The sequence below is a fragment of the Magnolia sinica genome, chromosome 17 (genome assembly GCF_029962835.1).
Source record: "Magnolia sinica isolate HGM2019 chromosome 17, MsV1, whole genome shotgun sequence".
In the NCBI taxonomy this organism is placed as follows: Eukaryota; Viridiplantae; Streptophyta; class Magnoliopsida; order Magnoliales; family Magnoliaceae; genus Magnolia; species Magnolia sinica.
In genome coordinates this window covers 22,868,586-22,893,154 of record NC_080589.1, presented here as the reverse complement: position 1 = coordinate 22,893,154, position 24,569 = coordinate 22,868,586, and the positions used below count along the sequence as shown (strand labels likewise).

General features: G+C 49.9%; 1 non-coding gene and 2 pseudogenes across 1 annotated transcript; all 3 read left to right on the top strand.

The window, feature by feature from the left end:
- The first annotated feature begins 7,430 nt into the window (after nucleotides 1–7,430).
- LOC131232098 (5.8S ribosomal RNA) lies at nucleotides 7,431–7,586 on the top strand. The gene has a single exon (XR_009164701.1). It is a non-coding gene; the product is annotated as a 5.8S ribosomal RNA (ribosomal RNA).
- Nucleotides 7,587–7,786: 200 nt separating this feature from the next.
- Nucleotides 7,787–10,752, top strand: LOC131232164 (28S ribosomal RNA; annotated as a pseudogene).
- An 11,922-nt stretch (nucleotides 10,753–22,674) lies between these two features.
- On the top strand, nucleotides 22,675–22,829 carry LOC131232169 (5.8S ribosomal RNA; annotated as a pseudogene).
- Nucleotides 22,830–24,569: the final 1,740 nt, after the last annotated feature.

Genomic DNA, 24,569 nt, shown 5'->3' with positions numbered 1-24,569 from the left:
GGCCTACTGTGAATTCATTTGGTTTATCCACGCCGTCCATCCATTTTTTAGATCATTTTAGGGGTTGAGCCCAAAATCAAATCATATCCAAAGCTCAAATGGCCCATACCACAGGAAACAGTGAAAATATTGATTTTCACCGTTGAAACCTTTCTAAGGACTCCAGTGATGTTTATTTGTCATCCAACCTGTTAGTAAGATAAAAAAGACATGGATTAAGTGAAAAAAAAAACATCGGCTTGATCTATAACTTCTGTGACCATCAAGAACTTTTCAATGGTAGACGTTAAATTCACACTGTTTCCAGTGGTGTGGTCCACTTAATCTTTGAATATGCTTCGTTTTTGGGCTAACCACTTAAAATTAACTAATAAAATGGATGGACAGTGAGGATAAAATGCATAAATGATGGTGGGCCCCACAGAGTTTCCTCAGTACGCTAAGCGTACTGAGTTACTCAGCACGCAATCTGCTACCCTTTATAAAAGTACAGCCTGGTTGTAGCTAACACCAGCTGTATTATAGCTGCTCTAGTACGTGTCGTGCAAAGACAGCACACACGCTCCTCGAGCTCTGAGTTGTGAGAACGGTTCAAAGGAGATCAAAGTTAATGGGCCCTACAATGATGTACTTATTATATCTACACCGTTCATCTATTTTTAGAGATCATTTTAGAGCATTATCTAAAAAATAAATCATATTCAATGATCATTTGAACCACACCATAAATAGTGGCGGAGATAATGATTTTCACCGTTAAAATTTTTTTAGGGCCCACCATAACGTTTATTTTACATGTAATCTGTTCATAAGGTCACAAGTACCTGATTGAAAAGGAAAATAAATCTTATAAGGTCACACGTACTTAAATGAAGAGGAAAAACAAATTTGATATTGATCCAAAACTTCTGTGACCCTGAAAAGGGTTTCAATGGTAGACGTTCAATCTCCCACTAGTTTTTGCAGTGTGGTCCAGTTGATGGTTAGATTTGTCTTATTTTTTGTCTCAAGCGTTAAAATGAGCTTGCCAAATGGATGGACGGTTTGGATATAAAACATACCTCATGATAGACTCACAAAAACCGCTTCGTACCCCATTCTTCGATCGAGCTGCGACTCTCTTTCTCTTTCCCTCTTTCTCTCTTCCGTATCTCTCCAGCAAAGAAATCCAAGCTCCAAAACCTTCTTCTTGCCTTCTTCTTCAACCGAAATAGAGAGAGAATCACATATATAAAGAGATAGAGAGAGATAGAGAGATAGAGTTGACGGGCTCAGGTGTACATTTGGTGGGATTTTTTGGTGCCGAACATAAAGCCTAGGCGGTAAAAGTAAATATATATATATATATATATATATACTAATATATACGGTCCGAATCGGGTCAGTCCAAATCGGATTCAATCGGATCGGGTTCCGGATCAGGTCGGTTCGGAACAGGGCCTATCCGGATTCGACCCGAAATAATTCGGATTTGGATTACGCTACCCGATCCTGACCAATCTTAACCATCAGTTCTATTCGAATTGGGTCGGATCGGGTCTGATCGGGCCGGATCCACCGGTTCAAGTATGAAATGCCCAACTCTACTCTTGTGTGAGGCCCATTATGTTGTATGTGAGGCCCTTGTGTGAGGCCATGGGCCCACTATATGTTAGGCTCTATGTGGGCCACTCCTAGGGAGTAATGTTGGTTAAATGTTCACATTGATGGGCGATGTTGGTTAAATGTCCACATTGTGACTTTCCCTTAGGCCTTTGTTAGGCTCATTCTCAATATTCTGGGTCAACCCAAATCATTGGGTCTCATTGATGTTGCATGGTCCATCATCGCCGTAGACGAAGGGCTCCGTGCTACCGGATTTGGCATATCCACGGCTAAGGGCCGATCTTTATATTTTGGTTTAGATCGGTTGTTCATCTATGGACCCCGCCTTGCATATAAGTCAATTATCGAGGCCGATTATCGAGACCGATTATCGATGCTAATTATCTGTGCCAGTTATCGATACCGATTATGAGTATGTGACAGTATAGTATAATGATACATGCTCATACGCATCATTTGTATGTGTGTTATAAGATGTGATTGACCATTGCATATGCCACAGGGCATGTTGTTTATGAGAATCCCTGATAGATGGAGTCCTCTCACATGAGTGCACGATATGCGTAGGATTGATGCATGATTAGACTGTATGATTCATGCATCTCGCATTTGTGTGACATGATCACTGGCACCCTAGCGATATTGGGGTTGTGGCCTCCACAGATTCATCGTGGATGGCCAGATGGGATACTGAAAATATTTAATTCTAGCACTGTGGGCACATAGGGTGTCCTTGGGTGAGTGTCCTAGAATTCTCTGGTACCGGAGGAGACTCTAACGTCTAGACCGAGTAGATACATGAGCGCCTGGGTGCCAAATACTAGTAGGTAGCGTCTCTCACTGTGTCGTGGTCGGTTGGAAGGGGGTGTGGCCTTATCCGCCCGAGTGAGGGGGCTGTAAGCTAGGTTGAGTTTGACTAGCTCCCATATGGGTTCGGTATCGACAAGTCGCGTAGGTATTGACAGACAACTGGCTAGGCGGATAGTGAGGTCTTTTCCACTCACTGGTTGTGCGGCTAGGGAGGCGGCAACCATTGTGGAGTGTATTAAACCCCGGTGATATCCTAAAAATGAGCTATACTGATATGTGGACTTATTAAGCAGGAGTTGCATACTCAGCAATTTACCCATTCATTCATTCATTCACTATCCACTAGGGCTGGTGGTGCGCAATTAATTGTTATGTGTACCTTCGCAATGGCCAAAATTTCGGTTGGGTTACACGACTAACCTGAGATCAGGAGTTTACCACATTGAGTCTGACTATTCAAATTTAGGAATGAGACTGGTTTGGATAGAAGTCCCTTGTGATGGACCCCGTAGCCTGCGATACTACGTACTATCATCCCGACTTCGCACTCCAGCTTGGTCATTTCATTTGCATCGCATATTGCATTGTATCCTTAGCACATAACAATTGGTTTATTGTGCTTTTGTATTGTATAACCTGATTAAGGTTGACGGTATTCGTGGACTCGGTATCTGATATTTGGCTTACTATGTCTCCGCATTACATAGTTGATCTACATTGCTTCCTCAGTATATGATATTGGCTTGTTATGTTTTTGCATCGCATACCCTGGATAAGGCTGATGATATTTATGAACTTGCCAGCATGTTTCCGTATTACTCTGATATTGCATTCTGAGCTTGCTTACCTTGCGCACACACTTATATCATCCTGTAATCTTTTTATAAGATTATGCATGATAGATGCGTGCAGGTGGGGTTAAGTCACAGCAACGTTGAGCTTGAAGCGTGCAGCTATCTATTGGAGCTTCGATTTTTGATATATGTATTTCCCTTTCAGCACTGTATTCAAATGTTTATATTAGTGGATATGTGATGATGATGTTGCCTTTGTGATTTGGGTAAACTTGTGGTTATGCTTCTTATAACATAAATGTACATTGAAAAAATCCTCCTTGTAGGATCCCAGAATCGGAATATGGCGTATAGGCACTGGGAGCCGAGAATGGGGTACTACGGAGGTTGTCGGCACCAGATTCGGTGATTGGGAATTTTGTGAGCCCTGTTTTCGAGTTTCGAGCATGACAGCTGGCGTGCTGTTGTGGGCATGCTGGCGTGCCACTGTTGGCATGCTGCCATGATGCTGGCGAGTTGCTGCTAGCGTGCTGTTGCTGGCGTGTTGGCATGTTGCCGTCGTGCTGGAGTGCTGTTGGTGTGTGCCCGCCCTGCTGTTGCTGCGCGCACAAAGACTACAACACTATAGCGTTGTGGCCGCATTGTACCTGCGTACGGGCTGATGACCAGAATATATAACTACAGAGACACTTTGGGCGCTCCTTACCGCTGATTGGGGTTTTCACCCTCGACTACCTTAGGGAGAGGGTAGCTGTCACGCCGCTGTCACGCCTCCACCACACTGCTGCCACGCCCTGCCTGCCTCGCATGCACGGATGTGCCTCGCATGGCATCGTGTGCCCCACGCATGGCCACGCGTGGCGGTGTGTGGCCCTGTGTCCCTGTCTACCTCTCGCATGGCCTTGCATGGCTTGGCATGGCATCGCGTGCCCCACGCATGGCTTCGTGTGCCTCTTGCATGGCTTTGCATGGCATCGCGTGCCCCACGCGTGGCCACGTGTGGGCTCGTGTGGCCTTGTGTTGCCCTGTGTGTGGCATCGTGTGGCATCGTGTGGGCCACGAATGGCCACGCGTGTGGCACCGAGTTGGACCGAGTTGCCCCGTCTGGCATCGTGTGGGCCACGCATGGCCACGCGTGTGGCACCGAGTTGCCCCGTGTGGCATCGTGTAGGCCACGCATGGCATTGTGTGGTCGCATGCACCTTTTTTTGCCCCTCGTTTGCCTCATGTGCTCCTCTCATGGCCCAGTGTGGCCTCGCGTGGCATCATGTGGCCACGCGTGGCATTGTGTGGCCACGTGCGCCCTTTTTTGCCCCACGTGTGCCCTGTGTGACCCTCTCATGGCCTCGTGTGCCTCGTGTGCCCCCCCAACACCACCGCGTGTTTGTTGCATGACATCGCACGCCGTTGCAATCCCTTGTGTGCCCCTCCCAAGCCATAGCATGGCCTCATGTGCCCTTGGTTGCCCCTCCAGTGCCACTGTGTGGCCTTCGCCTTAGCGAGACTTTGTTGCCTCCCTTTTCGTGCCTAGCGAGCCTGTTCGGCGTCGCGTTCTGGGACCATGGCCTTGTGCGTTTGTTCCGCTCGGGATGGCGCGCATCGGTTTGGACCAGAGCGTGATGCTAGGAATGATTGTGACGGTGCGTGAGTGGTGCTTGGTGACACGTTTTGTCCCACATTGAATGCTTTCGAGAGTGGCGATGGCTGCGGCCTCGCCCGATGTTGCTGCTTAAGTTTATTCATGTCAAGCGAGCTTGCCCAGTGCTGTGCGAAGAGATTGTGGCCGGTTGCAAAACTTTCCGTCTCGAAGGTGATGAGCAACGGTCGGGGCTCGAGCGCAGCGCAAGGCATGATTGTGATGGCATGTGAGCAGTGCTCGTCGAGCATGTGTCGGTGAGCTCCTTGCTATTCTCTACAGCCATCCACCCGACATGCCCCATTCTACTCTTGGCCAGACGGCGTTGCTCACGCGTGTCTCGGTGTCGACTCGGCTGCCTGTGCGTTGTTACCCGGTTCGAGGGAACTCATCAGCAAGTGCTTCTCTCGCCTCTCTCTCCCACTGTCGCAGGGCGCCATGAGGTGGGCCTCGAAGTGGTGGTTACACAGCCATGGCTCCGTCGGTCGATAGTTGCCCTGGCTCACAACACCCGCGCATGCTTTTGGATGTGGAGGATGTTGTCGGCCGGGCTCTGAAAGCCCGCCTCTTCTTTCCGTCGCTCCCAGCGAAGGACGGCCCACTCCGTTGCCTAACCTCGAGTTGGGATGGCGGCGGCGCGAGTGTCATGAAGGGATGCTACCTGGTTGATCCTGCCAATAGTCATATGTTTGTCTCAAAGATTAAGCCATGTTTATGTAAGTATGAACTAATTCAGACTGTGAAACTGCAATGGCCATTAAATTAGTTATAGTTTGTTTGATGGTAACTACTACTCGGATAACCGTAGTAATTCTAGAGCTAATGCATGCAACAAACCCTGACTTCTGGAAGGGATGCATTTATTAGATAAAAGGTCAATGCGGGTTCTGCCCGTCACTCTAATGATTCACGATAACTTGACGGATCGCACGACCCTTGTGCTGGCGACGCATCATTCAAATTTCTACCCTATCAACTTTCGATGGTAGGATAGTGGCCTACTATGGTGGTGATGGGTGACGGAGAATTTGGGTTCGATTCCGAAGAGGGAGCCTGAGAAACGGTTACCACATCCAAGGAAGGCAGCAGGTGCACAAATTACCTAATCCTGACATTGGGAGGTAGTGATAATAAATAACAATATTGGGCTCTTCGAGTCTGGTAATTAGAATGAGTACAATTTAAATCCCTTAATGAGGATCCATTGAAGGGCAAGTCTAGTGCCAACAGCCATAGTAATTCCAGCTCCAATAGCGTATATTTAAGCTGTTGTAGTTAAAAAGATCGTAGTTGAACTTTTGGATGGGTCGACCGGTTGGCCTCTGGGTGTGCACCGGTCGTCTTGTCCCTTCTACCGTCGATGCACTCCTGGCCTTAATTGGCCGGGTCATGCCACCGGTCGTCTTGTCCCTTCTACCGTCGATGCACTCCTGGCTTAATTGGTCAGGTCGTGCCACCGGTGCTGTTACTTTGAAGAAATTAGAGTGCTCAAAGCAAGCCCAAGCTCTGGATACATTAGCATGGGATAACATCACAGGATTTCGGTCGTATTTTGTTGGCCTTCAGGATCGGAGTAATGATTAAGAGGGACAGTTGGGGGCATTCGTATTTCATAGTCAGAGGTGAAATTCTTGGATTTATGAAAGACGAACCACTGCGAAAGCATTTACCAAGGATGTTTTCATTAATCAAGAATGAAAGTTGGGGGCTCGAAGACGATCAGATACCGTCCTAGTCTCAACCATAAATGATGTCAACCACAGATCGGCGAATGTTGCTTTTAGGACTCCGCCGACACCTTATGGAAATCAAAATTTTTGGGTTCCGGAGGGAGTATGGTCGCAAGGCTAAAAATTAAAGGAATTGACGGAAGGGCACTACTAGGTGTGAAGCTCGCGACTTAATTTAACTCAACACAGGGAAACTTACCAGGTCCAAACATAGTAAGGATTGACAGACTGAGAGCTCTTTCTTGATCCTATGGGTGGTGGTGCATGGCTTAGTTGGTGGAGAGATTTGTCTGGTTAATTCCGTTAACGAACGAGACCTCAGCCTGTTAACTAGCTATGTGGAAGTGACCCTCCATGGCCGACTTCTTAGAGGGACTATGGCCGTTTAGGCCATGGAAGTTTGAGGCAATAACAGGTTTGGGATGCCCTTAGATGTTTTGGGCCGCACGCGTGCTACACTGATGTATTCAACGAGTCTATAGCCTTGGCCGACAGGCCCGGGTAATCTTTGAAAATTTCATCATGATGGGGATAGATCATTGCAATTGTTAGTCTTCAATGAGGAATGACTAGTAAGCATGAGTCATCAGTTCACGTTGACTACATCTTTGCCCTTTGTACATACTGCCCGTCGCTCCTATCGATTGAATGGTCCGGTGAAGTGTTCGGATCGCGGTGATGTGGGCGGTTCGCCGCTAACGACGTCACGAGAAGTCCACTGAACCTTATCATTTAGAGGAAGGACGTGTTCTCCTGGCACACGACGAACCACCCTCGACGCGATGGGTGCCAAGGAATTAAGATGGAATGAGCGTGGCTCCCTCCGGGATGCTGGCGCGCGTTCAAAACTGGCATGACTCTCGGCAACGGATGTCTCGACTCTCGCATCGATGAAGAACATAGCAAAATGCGATACTTGGTGTGAATTGCAGAATCCCGTGAACCATCGAGTCTTTAAACGCAAGTTACGCCCGAGGCCACCCGGTCGAGGGCACGCCTGCCTGGGCGTCACGCACCATGCTGCCCCATCCGGCGCTCACCCCATTTGGCAGTGGCGTCGCGGGGCAGAGACTGGCCATCCGTTCGCTCCTCGCACACGGTCGGCTGAAAAGTATTTGTTTCCCCGTCGGGATGCGAATGCCGTGCCCATCGCCTCGCGCCCAGGAGCAAAGTGGCATCCAACTCGACCGCCCTGCGCCACCCTTGTGTAGTGACCCCAGGTCAGGCGGGGACACCCGCTGAGTTTAAGCATATCAATAAGCGAAAGAGAAGAAACTTACGAGGATTCCCCTAGTAACGGTGAGCGAACTGGGATCGGCCTAGCTTGAGAATCGGATGGCCGCGCTATCCAAATTGTAGTCTGTAGAAGCATACTTAACGACGGACTGGGCCTAAGTCCACCAGCAGGTGGCGTTGGAGAGGGTGAGAGCCCAGTCATACTTGGACCCTGTCACATCACAAGGCGTTGTCGGTGAGTCTGGTTGTTTGGGAATGTAGCACCAATCAGGAGTCAAAGAGTGTTTGAAATTGTTAGGAGGGAAGCGGATGGGTCCGCTACGCGCCTCGGTAGGATGTGGAACGGCGATGAGCCGATTTGCGGCTCGGCTCGGGGAACGGATCATTACAGGTTGGGGCAGCGGTTTAAGCCTGGGTGCTGAACCCGTGGAGACGTCGTTGCCCCGACTGAAGTGGGAAGCACGCGCTGCAAGGCGTGCTGCACACGGAGTCTGACATGTGTGCGAGTTAATAGGTGCACAAACCCGCAAGGTGCAAGGAAACTGATTAGCAGGATCCCCCTCGTCGGTTGCATCGCTGACCGACCTCGATCTTCTGAGAAGGGTTGGAGTGAGAGCATGCCTGTTGGGACCCGAAAGATGCTGAACTATGCCTGAGCAGGGCGAAGCCATAGGAAACTCTAGTGGAGGCCCGTAGCGATACTGACGTGCAAATCGTTCATCTGACTTGGGTATAGGGGCGAAAGCCTAATCGAACTGTCTAGTAGCTGGTTCCCTCCAAAGTTTCCCTTAGGATAGTTAAAGGCCACAGGCGAGTTCTATCGGGTAAAGCCAATGATTAGAGGCATCGGGGGTGCAACGTCCTCGACTATTCTCAAACTTTAAATAGGTAGGACGGCGCGGCTGCTTCATTGAGCCGTGCCTCAGAATCGAGAGCTCCAAGTGGGCCATTTTTGGTAAGCAGAACTGGCGATGTGGGATGAACTGGAAGCCGGGTTATGGTGCCCAATTGTGCGATAACCTAGAACCCACAAAGGGTGTTGGTCGATTAAGACAGCATGACAGTGGCCATGGAAGTCGAAATTTGCTAAGGAGTGTGTAACAACTCACCTGCTAAATCAACTAGCCCCGAAAATGGATGGCGCTGAAGCGCACGACCTATACCCGGCCATCAGGGTGATTGACATGCCCCGATATGTAGGAGGGCACGGCGGCTGCGCTGAAACCTATGGCGCGAGCCTCGGGAAGAGTTATCTTTTCTGTTTAATAGCCTGCCCACCCTAGAAATAGCTCAGCCGAAGGTAGGGTCCAGTGGGTGGAAAAGCACCACACGTCGCGTGGTGTCCGATGCGCCCCTGGCGGCCCTTGAAAATTCAGAGGACCGAGTGCCTCCCAACCCCAATTGTACTCATAACCGCATCAGGTCTCCAAGGTGAACAGCCTCTAGTCGATGGAACAATGTAGGAAAGGGAAGTCAATAAAATAGATTTGTAACTAGGGCTGGACATGGGGGGCCCAATCCCAAACCCGTCAACTGTTGGTGGACTACTCGAGCTGCTCTCGCTATGAGAGCGGGTCGCTGCGTGCCAGCCGGGGGACAGATTAGGAGCACCCCCCTCGGGGGCCTTCCCCGGGCTCGAACAGTCGACTTAGAACTAGTACGGACAAAGGGGAATCCTACTGTTTAATTAAAACAAAGCATTGTGATGGTCCTTACAAATGCTCTGCAATGTGATTTCTGCTCAGTGCTTTGAATGTCAAAGTGAAGAAATTCAACCAAGCGCGGGTAAACGGTGAGAGTAACTATGACTCTCTTAAGGTAGTCAAATGCCTCGTCATCTAATTAGTGACATGCATGAATGGATTAAAGAGATTTCCACTGTCCCTATCTACTATCCAGCGAAACCACAGTTAAGGGAACGGGCTTGGCAGAATCAGCAGGGAAAGAAGACCTTATTGAGCTTAACTCTTGTCCGACTTTGTGAAATTACTTGAGAGGTTTAGGATAAGTGGGAGCTGTCTCGACGACGCAAGTGAAATACCACTACTTTTAACGTTATTTTACTTATTCCATGAGTTGGAGGAGGGGCACTGCCCCCCTTTTAGTACCAAGGCCGGCCTCGGCCGGCCGATTTGGGCTGAACACATTGTCAGGTGGGGAGTTTGGCTAGGGCGGCACATCTGTTAAAAGATAACATAGGTGTCCTGAGATGAGCTCAACGAGAACAGAAATCTCGTGTGGAACAAAAGGGTAAAAGCTCGTTTGATTTTGATTTCCAGTATGAATGCGAACTGTGAAAGCGTGGCCTATCGATCCTTTAGACCTTCAGGATTTGAAGCTAGAGGTGTCAGAAAAGTTACCACAGGAATTACTAGCTTGTGGCAGCCAAGCGTTCATAGCGACGTTGCTTTTTAATCCTTCGATGTCAGCTCTTCATATCATTGTGAAGTAGAATTTACCAAGTGTTGGATTGTTCACCCACCAATAGGGAACGTGAGCTGGGTTTAGACCATTGTGAGACAGGTTAGTTTTACCCTATTGATGACGTGCCATGATAGTAATTCAACCTAGTATGAGAGGAACCATTAATACACACAATTGTTCATCGGGCTTGGTTGAAAAGCCAGTGGCACGAAGCTACCGTGCGCCGGATTATGACTAAACTCCTCTAAGTCAGAATCCAAGCTAAACATGCGGCACCTGTGCCTGCCGCCCATTGTCGACCTGTAGTAAGGGCCACAAGGCCCCCATGGGCCTGTGTAGTTGGTGAAAGCCCCCTTGGTGGATGAGCCATGTGGGGTTGCCTTGAAGTGAAATTCATGTTGGACGGCGGGCCAAATCCTTTGCAAGTGACTTAAATACACGACGGGGTATTATAAGTGGCAGAGTGGTCTTATTGCAATGATTCACTGAGATTCAGCCCCGCGTCGCATCGATTCATCCATCCCCCCTTCCTCCTTTTCACTTAAAGGGTGCTGGTGCCGGAGGTTCGAGTCACTCGCATGGACATCAAAGGGCTCCGCTTCTGGTCCCTGGACTCCTGTCGCCCTCAGAAAGAGTCAGAAAGAGTTAATGAGATGAGACGAGAGCTCGTACAGGATCCGTGTGCATGACGCCCCCATGCTGACCCTGCGCGTTGCCAGAATAAAGAACTGTATAACTGTAGAGACACTTTGGGTGCTCCTTATCGCAGAGTAGGGATTTCGCCCCTTTCTGAGTTGGTAGAAGCTCGACTGCTGCACGGGAACGACCACGTGACGGTCGTGCTTGGCCTTTCATCATCGCATGCCCCTCCAGTGCCATTATGTGGCGCGGTCAAGCCTTATATTATTCCAGTTGCACAACTTTGCCTTCGCCTTCGCCGCTCCCCATCAAAAAATGCGCTCGTGACGGCCAGCGTACTGCGTAGGCATTGACAACTAGCGCATTCATGCACTTGTGTAGTAGGTAATGTGAGGGACTTTCCTCGATGATGCCTTGCCCGCCGTGGTGATAGCCTCACCCACTTAACACGACACACCCTCCTAATTTGCCCCGATGATGCCGTGCCACTGTGGCACGAGCCCCGCTCGCTTAGCACGACGTCCCTATCCACCGCCTAATTCGCTCCGGCGTTGTCTTACCCTTCATAGCACTAGCCCAACCTGCTTAACATGGCGTCCATGGCCGCCGCCTAATAGGCTCCAACGATGCCTTGCCCGCCGTAACACTAGCACCGCCCGCTTAGCACGACGTCCCTACCTGCCACCTAATTTGGCCCAAAGATGCCTTGCCCATCGTGGCACTAGCCCCGTCCGCTTCACATGGCGTCCTTGCCCGCTGCCTAATTTGCCCCGATGATACATTGCCCACTGTGGCACTAGCCCTGCCTGCTTAGCATGGCATCCTTGTCCGCCTCCCAATTCGGCCAGACCATGCCTTGCCCGCCGTGGCACCCCGCCACCAACCCGAGGGTACATATACTATTCCAGTTGCATAACTTTGCCTTCGCCTTCGCTGCTCCCCACAGAAAAACCTGTGCGCGCACATCTGCAGGCGAGTGGCGCTAGCATTTGGCACACTTAACGTACTTCACACACTCACACACTCGCATAGTAAGTAATGTGAGGGACTTTCCTCGACGATGCCTTACCCGCCGTGACACTAGCCCTGCTCGCTTAGTACGGCGTACCTGTCCACTGCCTAATTCGCCCCAATGATGCTTTGCCCACTGTGTCACTAGCCCCGCCCGCTTAGCATGACATCCTTGTTGGCTGCCTAATTCGCCTCGGCGTTGCCTTGCCCTTCATGCACTAGCCTAGCCTGCTTAGCACGGCATCCCTGGCCGTCGCCTAATTGGCCTGGGCGATGCCTTGCCCGCTGTGGCACTAGCCCCGCCCACTTAGTACGGCGTCCCTAGCCGCCTAATTCGCCCCGACGATGTCTTGCCCGCCATGGAAGTAGCCCTGCCCGCTTAGTATGGTGTCCCTACTCGCCGTCTAATTCACCCCGACGATGCCATGCCTGCCGTGGCACTAGCTCCGCTTGCTTAGCATGACGTCCCTGTCCGCCGCCCAATTCGGCCTTATGATGCCTTGCTCGCTGTGGCTCCCCCACCACCGACCCAGGGGTACATATATTATTCCAGTTACGCAGCTTTCCCTTCACCTTCATCGCTCCCCACCGAAAAATACGCATGCACGCCAGCATGTGGGTGGCGTAGGCATTGGCAACTAGCGCACTTGGCACACTTGAAGCACTTGCGCACTTGTGTGGTAAGTAATGTAGGGGACTTTTCTCGACGATGCCTTGCCCGCCATGTCACTAGTCTCACCCGCTTAGTAAGGCATACTTGTCCGCCGCCTAATTCAACCCGAAGATACCTTTACTATCGTGGCACTAGCCCCGCCCGCTCAGCATGGCGTACCTGTCCGCTGCCTAATTTGCCCCCACGATGCCTTGCCCGCCATGTCACTAGCCCCGCCCACTGAGGACGGCCTACATGTCCGCCACATAATTCGCCCCGATGATGCTTTGCATATTATGTCACTAGCCCCACCTGCTTAGCACGACGTCCCTGTTCACCGCCTAATTCGCTCCGACGTTGCCTTGCCCTTCATGATATTAGCTTTGCTTGCTTAGCACGGTGTCCCAGGCCACCGCCTAATTGGCCCGGGCGATGCCTTGCCAGCAGTGGCACTAACCCCGCTCGCTTAGCATGACGTCCCTGCTCGCCGCTTAATTCACCCCGATGATGCCTTGTTCGCCGTGGCAGTAGCCTCACCTGCTTAGCACGGCGTCCCTGATCGTTGTCCTATCATGGGAGCCCCTGCCCATCATCCAAGTCGTCTAAGTACGGCGCTCAAACACGCTGCCCCGCCATGCTGTGGGCGACGTCGCTCAAGCATCCTGCCACGTAACGTTGCCTATGTTAACGTGTTGTTGCTAGCACAGCGGTGTGCTGCTGCCGGCATATGCTGGACTGCTCCCCGTGTTACTACCATCGTGCTGGAGTGTAGTGGCGTGCTGATGCAGGCATGACAGTGTGCTGGCGTTGTGCTGCTGTCGGCATATGTTGGACTGCTCTCCGTGCTGCTACCGTCGTGCTGGAGTGCAATGGCCTGCTGATGCAGGCATGACAACGTGCTAGCGTCGTGTGTAACACCCCGTACTTTCCAGTACTCGAGTGTTACCATTTAATTTAATTCAATATGAATATAAAAAAGATAATACAACCTAAATATATGTATTATGAAATGTTATTTATATATTTTATAAATATTTAAAGTCTCATATTAAAATGATATGTATATAACTACCGTATACAAAATATTACGAAAATAATATTATAATGAGTAATAATTTTACAATGTATGAATGAATTATAAATACTGATGTAGTACTAAATATCTTCTATGAATATGAGTACTAAATTTATTAGATAATTTAATAAGATTTTATATGACTTAACAATATTGAGGAATACAAACATGATTTTAATTAAATATATATTAATATTATATATTGTGAATTATATACTAATAAACATGTGATCCATAGCACGTATATGATAATATATTAATATTAAAATTTATATATTATTTGAATAAAAACATATGATGGTGTGCTTAGACACATAAGTGATCCCTTAAGATATTTTAACCATTGATAGTCGAAATCACAATCGATGATAAACAACTTTTAAAAAAAATAAAAATAATAAAAATAATAATAACAATAATAATATTAATGATATTAAAAGCATTGAAAATAAATAGCTCATGCTATAAGTGTGTATTAGCCCATATGATTCATAGAACAACCACTAAATTCTAGCTTAAGTAGTCCTTAGGACTCTTTTAGCCGTTGACATCCAAATTCAAGATAATCCAACTAGCGGATCAACAAGGATCCATACTTAAGGCCGAGAATCACTTAGTATGGCCCACCTAGGCTTTGGATCCACCTCATCTTTAGCCTAAGGTCCCAATTGGACCCGTGAAACCAAATGAATGGAGTGGATTTCATCCAAACACCATTGTGGACCCCACCTGAATGTTGCATGGACACATTTCACGTGCACCCGCTGTGCACCGGTTAGCCCAGCATGGTCAAAGCGGGCTGACCCACTATTTCCTTAAGCGGAGAGAGAATCTCTCTCCTTCTCGTTATGTCAGCTGATGGACAACGTTCGTTTTGGACCCACCATGGCCCACAAATGGGGACCCGCCTTGATGATCCAGACCGTCCATCGTGCGAGCGGCATGGGCCTGACCAAAACCATGTCACTCGTGCAAGCCTCTGAGCATGTGTGTCCACACAACAACTGGCACAAGTAGGACCCGAAAGCACATAACTCCCCAAAACGGAAACTCCGTTTCTCTCTCCACACACCAGCTCGGCAATCCGCGTGCTTGCCTCCCTTTGCATCTCCACCGTTCAAAACGGGAAAATCTCAATCGTCCAAACCCGGTTTCCACCTCAGTAAAACAAAACCACACCCGGTTTTGCTAAAACCAGCCATAATAGCACATAGTTTCTACCAGACCTCATCCGAACCCTTTACTTACCATCCAACGGTCTAGAAACATTAGGGCAAACCATAATAATGGGAGGGAACCGAGCAAACACCTCCTCGTCCGTTTCTTGTAGCTGTAACCAAGAAAACCGTCGTTCTCTTCTCCTCTCGAACCCACCACCCAAACGTCCTTCAACCTTCAAAACCTTCATTCCACAAGCATCCTTGCATCTATCCTCGCCGTCCCTAACCACCAAATCAAAGGAAAATCATTCGGGTAGGATTCTGCCATTGACAGCCGTGTTGTCTCCACCAGATTGCTGACTCACTCGGACTCAGTTAAACTGAGTCTTGAGCTTGTTAGGCCCGACTAAAAGAAGTAAGGAAGGAAGAAAGGAATCTGAGAGAAGCAGGGAGGAGAAATGAAGAAAATAGAAGAAGAAGAAGAGGGGAAAACGGAAGTGGAGAGGTGCGGCTATTACTCAAGCCCTGTCCTCAGTTAACATTGCTAGACGGCCAGTAGATAAGAAAGAAAGAAAAGAGCTAGGAAGAAGAGAGAAAGAAAAGAAGGGAAGGTAGAATCAGGGCAATGAGAGAGAGATGGTGGGTTCGGGTAGCAACCCGACTCGCTGCTGAGCCGAGTTAGCTCGGATTTGGTTCGTGCCTGGGGGTTTGCTGGAGTTCCAACAAGGAGAAGAGAAAATGAAGGGAAAAGAGAAGAAAGTGGGAGGGAAGGAGGAGAAAAGAAAGAAAGAGAGAGTAGGTGGAGCCTTGGTTGAGGTGAGTCAACTCGGTTTCAAACTGAGTCAGCAAGGTGAGTAAGCTTTCTCTCCCAAAACAAATGGGTTGATTTAGTATTATCATTTGTGTTCTTATTATCATTTCAATTATTAAAGGTAATTAGCCATTAACAGGTTATTTATGATAATATTAGTTATTATAATCAAAACCACAACTGTTAGATATTAGATATTAGTGTTTATTTATTATTCCTAAATACTATTATCGATACTAGATCACACTACTTGGTGCCATCAAAATGGTCATTTTTATCATAATAACTAATATTATTTATGCTGTCAATGTTAATGGTAAATTTGTGATTAACATTGTGATCAATCGTTCATCAATTAATGTTAGAACCCTAAAACCTAAACCTAGAATTGAATCCTACGATAAAGCCCTAAACTCTACATCTAAAACCCTAAAAATCTAGCCAAGACTCTAGAATAAAATCTTAGACTAGGTCAATACTTTAAACGTAAATGGTGTGTTAGGTTTAGATCTATGTGTAGAACTTAATGACGGTATATTTAAATATAGACTTATGAACTATCATCATTAACATATTAGTTGATATAAATTATAACACTAACACTAATAGTAATCTTGTAATTATTAAAATCTAAATTTAATTAATACACTAAGTAGAGTTCAAATCCTAGAATCTAAATTTAAGGTTAAACCCTAAGATGAAAATCTAAATTTTACATTAAGAACCCTAAGGTAAATAATTCAAACCCTAGGCCATGATCTTAAACCTAAGTATTACGTAGAACTTGGATCTAATTATACAAGTTCATGATTTGTGATAGGATACGATTCTAAGGGTGCAATTATTTAGCGACACTAGAAGACGATTCAAAGTATAAGGTGATGATTCTTCCCTTTGAGCTTTCCATCTTCTCATTAGCTTAAGTTATAGTTTTTATTAAAAATTATAATTGATATCTCTCTCTTATAATCACATGTGTTAGCTGGTGGAAATTGAATTGCTATATTGCCTGCTTAATGTTCATCCTATGCATTTGTTCATGCTTGTGGATTATTTGTGTATTACTTATGGACTTTAAACTGGTACATTAGTGGGAAACCCCCACCTATAAATGTACACCCATACTTGGGATGTAATCCGACTGGTTATGATTAAAATGGACCTTCGACTTAGTGGGTTATTGAGTGGTGGTCTAAATGGATCATTGATGTGGGCCTACCATCCAGGGCTGTTGTGTCCAATGGTTTTCAAGGATGGTCTTTTATCGCATGGTTTTGATACTCGCCCTATGAGGCTTATTTTGATAATTGCCCTATGTGGCTTGTTTGATATCGCCCTATGTGGCTTTGTTCTGGTCTTTTTCCTATATGGTTTTGATGTTTTATACTGTGTAACCATGCGATGGTAAGCCCCATATACTGTAATATGGTTGGCCACTAGTAGACAGGTTTCCATTAAACATCCCAAGATGGTAGCCTCATGGGCCGGGGATGGTAGTCATGGGATACTATGCCCGAGCCCTCGTAGTGACCGTGAGCTTATTCTAAAATGGCTGATTGCAATTGGACTAATAATGGGCTAGCAAATCATGCACGCATAGCATACTACGATGGCTTGGATCATTATGCCCATACGATTATGCCGCGTGTTGCGCTAATGACTAGCCGATTGATTTATGATGATGACTTGGATCACTCATGCCCATGTAATTACGTCGAGTGTTGCGCTGATGACCAGTCACATCCTTGGGTGACGACCCCATTGCCTGTCTGGATGTTTTTCCCGGGGCACAGACCGTCTGGATGTTTTTCTCGGGTCCATGATTACATTTATACATCCATGCATCTAATAAGACTGCATTTACTCTATTTTAGTTGTCTGGATGTTTTATACTATTTCTTACCTAATGCAGCGGTGTGTAATCTTGAGAGAAATTCACACTAAGTTGGCCACTCATCCATTAAATATACAACCGTACAGGTAGTACAAGTGGCTTTAGTGATATGTATGTTCAGACTTGATGAGGAGCAGGGTACGATCGCCAGGGATGCATGACTGTATTTACCTGGAGGAGCTGCGTGATCTTGCGGCTTATATTTATATGCTTTCTGCTATTCTTCATGTATTAAATTCTCGTAAATCTTGTACTTGTTAAATTCAGAGACATTGGTTTGTATAAGTCATTATGGGCAGCTTTTTGTAAATTTGAATGATAATGAAATTTTTCTTTATGCCAATTTGTCCACACTACGGTCATCCGCTTACTCTGATAGTTTTAAAAAAATGCACACTCGAATTTGACCATCCTTCAAAACTAACACTCGGATTTTTCGGACACGGGTCATATACTCAGGTCCTGAAAAGTCGGGGCGTTACATCGTGTTGCTAGTGTGCCTGCCTTGCTGCTATCGTCCCTGCCGTGCTGCTGTCGTCGTGCTACTGTGGGCGTGTTGCCGTCGTGTTACTGTGGGTGTGCTGGCGTGTTGTCATGCTGCTGCTAGCACGACAACGTGCTGCTGCCGGCATATGCCGGACTGCTCCCTGTGCTGCTGCAGTCATGTTGGAGTGCAGCGGTGTGCTGATGTGGGTGTGCCAGCGTGCTGGCGTGGTGCTGGCGTGCTAGCATGCTACTGGCATCGTGCTGGCGTGCTGTTGTCATCGTGCTGCTGTGGGAGTACTGGCGTGCTGCCGTGCTGTCGTCGGTGCCGATCTTGGTGGTAGTAGCAAATATTCAAATGAGAACTTTAAAGGCCAAAGAGGGGTAAGCTTCTATATGAACGGTACTTGCACATGGGTTAGTCGATCCTAAGAGACGGGGGAAGCCTGTTAGAGAGCGTGCACCACGCGAACTTCAAAAGGGAATCGAGTTAATATTCCTGAACTGGGACATGGTGGCTGACAACAACGTTAGGAAGTCTGGAGACGTCAGAGTGGGCCTCAGGAAGAGTTATCTTTTCTGTTTAACAGCCTGCCCACCCTGGAAATGGCTCAGCCAGAGTAGGGTCCAGTGGGTGGAAGAGCACCGTACGTCACGTGGTGTCCGATGCACCCTCGGCAGCCCTTGAAAATCTGGAGGACCGATGGCCTCCCACGCCTGGTCGTACTCATAACCACATCAGATCTCCAAGATGAACAGCCTTTGGTTGATGGAATAATGTAAGCAAGGGAAGTCGGCAAAATGGATTCGTAACCTCGGGAAAAGGATTGGCTCTGAGGGTTGGGCACGGGGGTCCCAGTCCCGAACCTGTCGATTGTCGATGGACTGCTTGAGCTGCTCCAGTGGTGAGAGCATGTCGCCTAATTAGCCCTGACGATGCCTTGCCCGCCGTGGCACTAGCCCCGCTGCTTAGTATAACGTCCCCGCCTATTGCCTAATTCGCCCCGACGATGTCTTCCCATCATGGCACTAGCCCTGCCTGCTTAGCATGGAGTTTCTGCCAGCCGCCTAACTCGCCCCGATGATACGTTGCCCGTCATGGCACTAGCCCCGCCTGCTTAGCGTGGTGTCTCTGTCCACTGCCCAATTCGGCCCGATGATGCCTTGCCTGCCACCCGCCACTGACCCGGGGGTACACATACTATTCCAGTTGCGCAGCTTTGCCTTCACCTTCGCTGCTCCCCACCGAAAAACACTTGCGCGTCGGCGTGCGGGCGGTGCAAGCGCTGGAAACTGGCGCACTTCACGCACTTACGTAGTAAGTAATGTAGGGGACTTTTCTCGACGATGCCTTGCCCACCATAGCACTAGCCCGCCTGATTAGCACGGCATACCTGTCCACCGCCTAATTCACTCCAACGATGCCTTACCCGCCGTGTCACTAGCCCTGCTGGTTTAGCACGGTTCCCTGCCCCTCGTTTAATTTACCCCGATGTCGCCTTGCCCTTCGTGGCACTAGCCCTGCCTGCTTAGCACGGCGTCCCTGTCCGTTGCCCTATCACGGGAGCCCCTGCCAATCATCTAAGTACGACACTTAAACACGTTGCCCCGTCACACTGTGGGCGACATCGCTCGAGCACCCTTGCCATGCCACATTGCCCGTGTTAGCATGTTGTTGCTAGCATGGTGGCATGCTGTTGTTGGCATATGATGGACTACTCCCTGTGCTGCTGCCGTCATGCTGGAGTGCAGCAGCGTGCTGTTATCGTCATGAAGGATTGTAGTGGTGTGCTGGTGTGGTGCTGCCGTCGTGTTGTCGTGTTGCTGTCGGCGTGCTGCTGTGCTGTCGTGCTGCTATTGGCATGCCAGTGTGTTGCTGTATTGCTGGCATGTTGTAGTCGTCGTGCTGCTGTGGGTGTGCTACTATGTTGTCATGCTTCTGCCATTGTGCTGGCGTGCTGCTGTGGGAGTGATGATGTGCTGCTGTGGGCGTGTTGGTGTGCTGTTGTGTTATTGCCGTCATGCTGGCGTGCTGCTGTGGGCGTGCTGTCGTGCTACTGTTGGAGTCCTGGCGTGCTATTGTGCTGCTGTGGGCGTGCTTGCATGTTGTCGTGCTGTTACTGGAGTGCTGGCGTGCTGGCGTGCTGTTGTTGGAGTGCTAACGTGCTGTTGCTAGGGTGCTGTCGTGCTGCTGCTGGTGTGATGACATTCTGTAGTGCCGTCGTGCTACTACCGTCGTGCTGGCGTGCTGCTGTGGGCGTGCTGTTGTGCTGCTATGTTACTAGCATGTTGGCGTGCTACCGTGCTGCTGCTGGAGTGCTAGCATGCTGGCGTGCTGTTGTTGGCATGCTGACGTGCTGTCGTGCTACTGGCATGCTGTTGTTGGCGTGTTGACGATCTGTCGTGTTGCTGGCATGCTGTTGCTGCTATGCTGGCATGCTGTCTTGCTGCTGCCGTCGTGTTGGCGTGCTACTGCTGTGCGCATGGAGGCTAGCGGCGCTGCAGCATTGCGGCCGCACCGTGCCCGCATACAGGTCGAGGATCAGAATATATAACTGTCGAGACACTTTGGGTGCTCCTTGCCGCTGACTAGGGTTTTCACCCTCGACTACCTTAGGGAGAGTTTAGCTGACACGCCGCTACCACGCCTCCGCCACGCTGCTGTCATGCCCCGCCTGCTCCGCGTGCATGGATGTGCCTAGCATGGCCACGCATGGCATCATGTGCCCCACGCATGGCCATACATGGCCACGTGTGGCCCCTTGTGCCCCGTGTGCCTCTCACATGGCCTTGTATGGCTTAACATGGCATCACATGCCCCACACATGGCCTCGTATGGCCCCGTATGCCTCTCACATGGCTTGCAATGGCATCATGTGCCCCATGCATGGCCACGCGTGGCCTCGTGTGGCCTTATGTGGCCTTGTGTTGCCTCGTGTGCCCTGTGTGGCTACTCATGGCATCGTGTGGCATCACATGGCATCATGTGGCATCATGTTGCCACGCATGGCATTATGTGGCCACATGCACCCTTTTTTGCCCCTCGTTTGCCCCGTGTGCTCCTCTCATGGCCCCGTATGGCCTCGCGTGGCCACGCATGGCATTGTGTGGCCGCATGCACCCTTTTTACCCCTCGTTTGCCCCGTGTGCTCTTCTCATGGCCTAATGTGGCTTCGCATGCCTCGTGTGGCATCGCGTGGCATCGTGTGGCCGCATACGCCCTTTTTTGCCCCTCTTGTGCCCTGTATGACCCTCTCATGGCCTCGCATCCCTCGTATGCCCCTCCAACGGCACCGCGACTTTGCCGCATGGCATCACACGCCGTTGCAATCCCTCGCGTGCCCTCAGTTGCCCCTCTCATGCCACTGTGTGGCCTTCGCCTCGGCCAGACTTTGTTACCTCCCTTTTCATGCCTAGCGAGCTTGTTCGACGTCGCGTGCTGGGACCATGGTCGTGTGTGTTTGTTCTATTAGGGATGATGTGCATCGGTTTGGGCCGGAGTGCGATGTTGGGCATGATTGTGACGGTACATGAGTGGTGCTCGGTAACACTCTTTTGTCCCACGTTGAATGCTTTCAAGAGCGGTGTTGGCTACGGCCTCCCCCGATGTTGCTACCTAAGTTTATTCGTGCTAAGCGAGCTTCCCCAGTGTTATGCGCAAAGATAGTGGCCGGTTGCAAAACTCTCCGTCTCGGAGATGATGAGCAACGGTCGGGGCTCGAGTGCAGCGCAGGGCATGATTGTGATGGCATGTGAGTGGTGCTCGTTGAGCATGTCTTGGTGGGCTCTCTGCTATTCTCTCTAGCAACCACCCGAGCATGCCTCGTTCCACACTTAGCCCAACAGAGTCGCTCACGCATGTCTCGGTGTCGACCAGACTGCCTGTGTGTCGTTACCCAGTTCGAGGGAACTCATCAGCAAGTGCTTCTCCTGCCTCTCGCTCCAGCCGTGAGGTGGGCCTTGAAGCAGTGGCTGGAAGTCCATGGCTCCATCGGTCGATGACCGCCCTAGCTCACAGCACCCTCGCGTGCTTTCGGATGCGGAGGATGCTGTTGGCTGGGATCTGAAAGACTGCCTCTTCTTTCCATCGATCCTAGTGAAGGATGGCCTGCTTCGCTGCCTGATGTATTCAACGAGTACACTGATGTATTCAATTAGTCTGTGATGCCCTTAGATCTTCTGGGCCGCACGCGCACTATAGTGATGTATTCAACGAGTCTATAGCCTTGGCCGACAGGCCCGAGTAATCTTTGAATATTTCATCGTGATGGGGATATATCATTGTAATTGTTGGCCTTTAACAAGGAATGCCTAGTAAACGTGAGTCATCAGCTCGCATTGACTACGTCCCTACCCTTTGTACACACCGCCCGTCGCTCCTACCGATTGAATGGTCTGGTGAAGTGTTCGGATCATGGTGACGTGGGCGGTTCACCGCCGGTGACGTCGCGAGAAGTCCATTGAACCTTATCATTTAAAGGAAGGAGAAGTCGTAAAAAGGTTTTCGTAAGTGAATCTGCGAAAGGATTGTCGAGGCCCATCGAGCAGCGAGACTCGCGAACTAGTGACCTTAATGAGATGCGCATGGCTCGAGGAGAGTAGACACGCACTCCCAGCGCGGGAAGAACCACCCTCAGCGCGATGGGCGCCAAGGAATTGAGATGGAATGAACGCGGCTCCCTCATGGATGCCGTTGTGAGTTCGAAACTTACACGAATTTCGATAACAGATATATCAACTCTCACATTGATGAAGAACGTAGAAAAATGTGATACTTGGTGTGAATTGCAGAATCTCGTGAACCATCCAGTCTTTGAATGCAAGTTGTGCCTGAGGCCACCGGGCGAGGGCACGCCTACCTGGGCATCACGCATCGTGCTGCCCCATCCAGTGCTCGCCCCATCCTGCGGCGGCGTCACAGGGCAGCGACTGGCCACCCATGCCCCCCGTGCACGCGGCTGACCGAAAAGCATTCGCTCCCCCGTCGAGGCGTGGACACGGCGGTAGGTGGTTTGAGAGGTAGCTGCCTCGTCGGAGCCCAGATGTCGTGCCCGTCGCCTCGAGCCCGGGGGCAAAGTGGCACCCAACTCGGCCGCCCTCGCGCGGCCCTCGTGCAGCGACCCCAGGTCAGGCGAGGACACCTATTGAGTTTAAGCATATCAATATGCGGATGAGAAGAAACTTATGATGATTCCCCTAGTAACAGCGAGCGAACCGGGATCGGCCCAGCTTAAGAATTGGACGGGCACATAGTCCGAATTATAGTCTGTAAAAACGTCCTCAGCGACGGACTGGACCCTAGTCCACTGGAAGGTGGAGCAGGAGAAGGTGAGAGCCCCGTCATGCCTGGACCTTGTCGCATCACGAGGCATTGTCGGAGAGTAGGGTTGTTTGGGAATGCAGCCCTAATTAGGCGGTAAATTCCATCCAAGGCTAAATACTGGCGAGAGACCGATAGTGAACAAGTAGTGCGAGGGAAAGGTGAAAAGGACTTTGAAAAGAGAGTCAAAGAGTGCTTGAAATTGTTGGGAGGGAAGCAGATGGGGGCCGACGATGCGCTCCGGTCGGATGCGGAATGGTGATGAGCCTGTCTATCGCTCGGCTTGGGGAGCAAACCGTTGCGGGATAGGGCGGCTGCTTAAGCTCGGGTGCTGCACCCGTGGAGACACTGTCGCCCAGACTGAGGTGGGAAGCATGTGTCACAAGGTGGCCCGTGGGCCCCCCATTCGACCCTTCTTAAAACACAGACTAAAGAGTTTGACATGTGTGCGAGTCAACGGGTGCGCAAACCCGCTAGGCGTAAGGAAGCTGATTGGCGAGATCCCCCCGTGGGTTACACCGCCGACCAACCTTAATCTTCTGAGAAGGGTTTGAGTGAGATCATGCCTGTCGGGACCCGAAAGATGGTGAACTATGCCTGGGCAGGGCGAAGCCAGAGGAAACTCTGGTGGAGGTCCGTAGCGGTCCTGACGTGCAAATCGGTCGTCCGACCTGGGTATAGGGGCGAAAGACTAATCGAACCATCTAGTAGCTGGTTCCCTCCGAAGTTTCCCTCAGGATAGCCGGAGCCTATGGGTGAGTTCTATTGGGTAAAGCCAATGATTAGAGGCATTGGGGGAGCAACGCCCTCGACTTATTCTCAAACTTTAAATAAGTAGGACGCACGGCTGCTTCGTTGAGCCATGCCTCGAAATCGAGAGCTCTAAGTGGGCCATTTTTGGTAAGCAGAACTGGCGATGCGGGATGAACCGGAAGCCGGGTTACGGTGCCCAACTGCGCGCTAACCCAGAACCCACAAAGGGTGTTGGTCGATTAAGACAGCAGGACGGTGGTCATGGAAGTCGAAATCCGCTAAGGAGTGTGTAACAACTCACCTGCCGAATCAACTAGCCCCGAAAATGGATGGCGCTGAAGCGCGCGACCCACACCCGGCCATCGGGGCGACGGACGTGCCCCGATGAGTAGGAGGGCGCGGCGGCCGCCGCGAAACCTCCGGCGCGAGCCGGGGCGGAGTGGCCGTTGGTGTGGATTTTGGTGGTAGTAGCAAATATTCAAATGAGAACTTTGAAGCCTAAGATAGGAAAGGTTCCACGTGAACGACACTTGCAC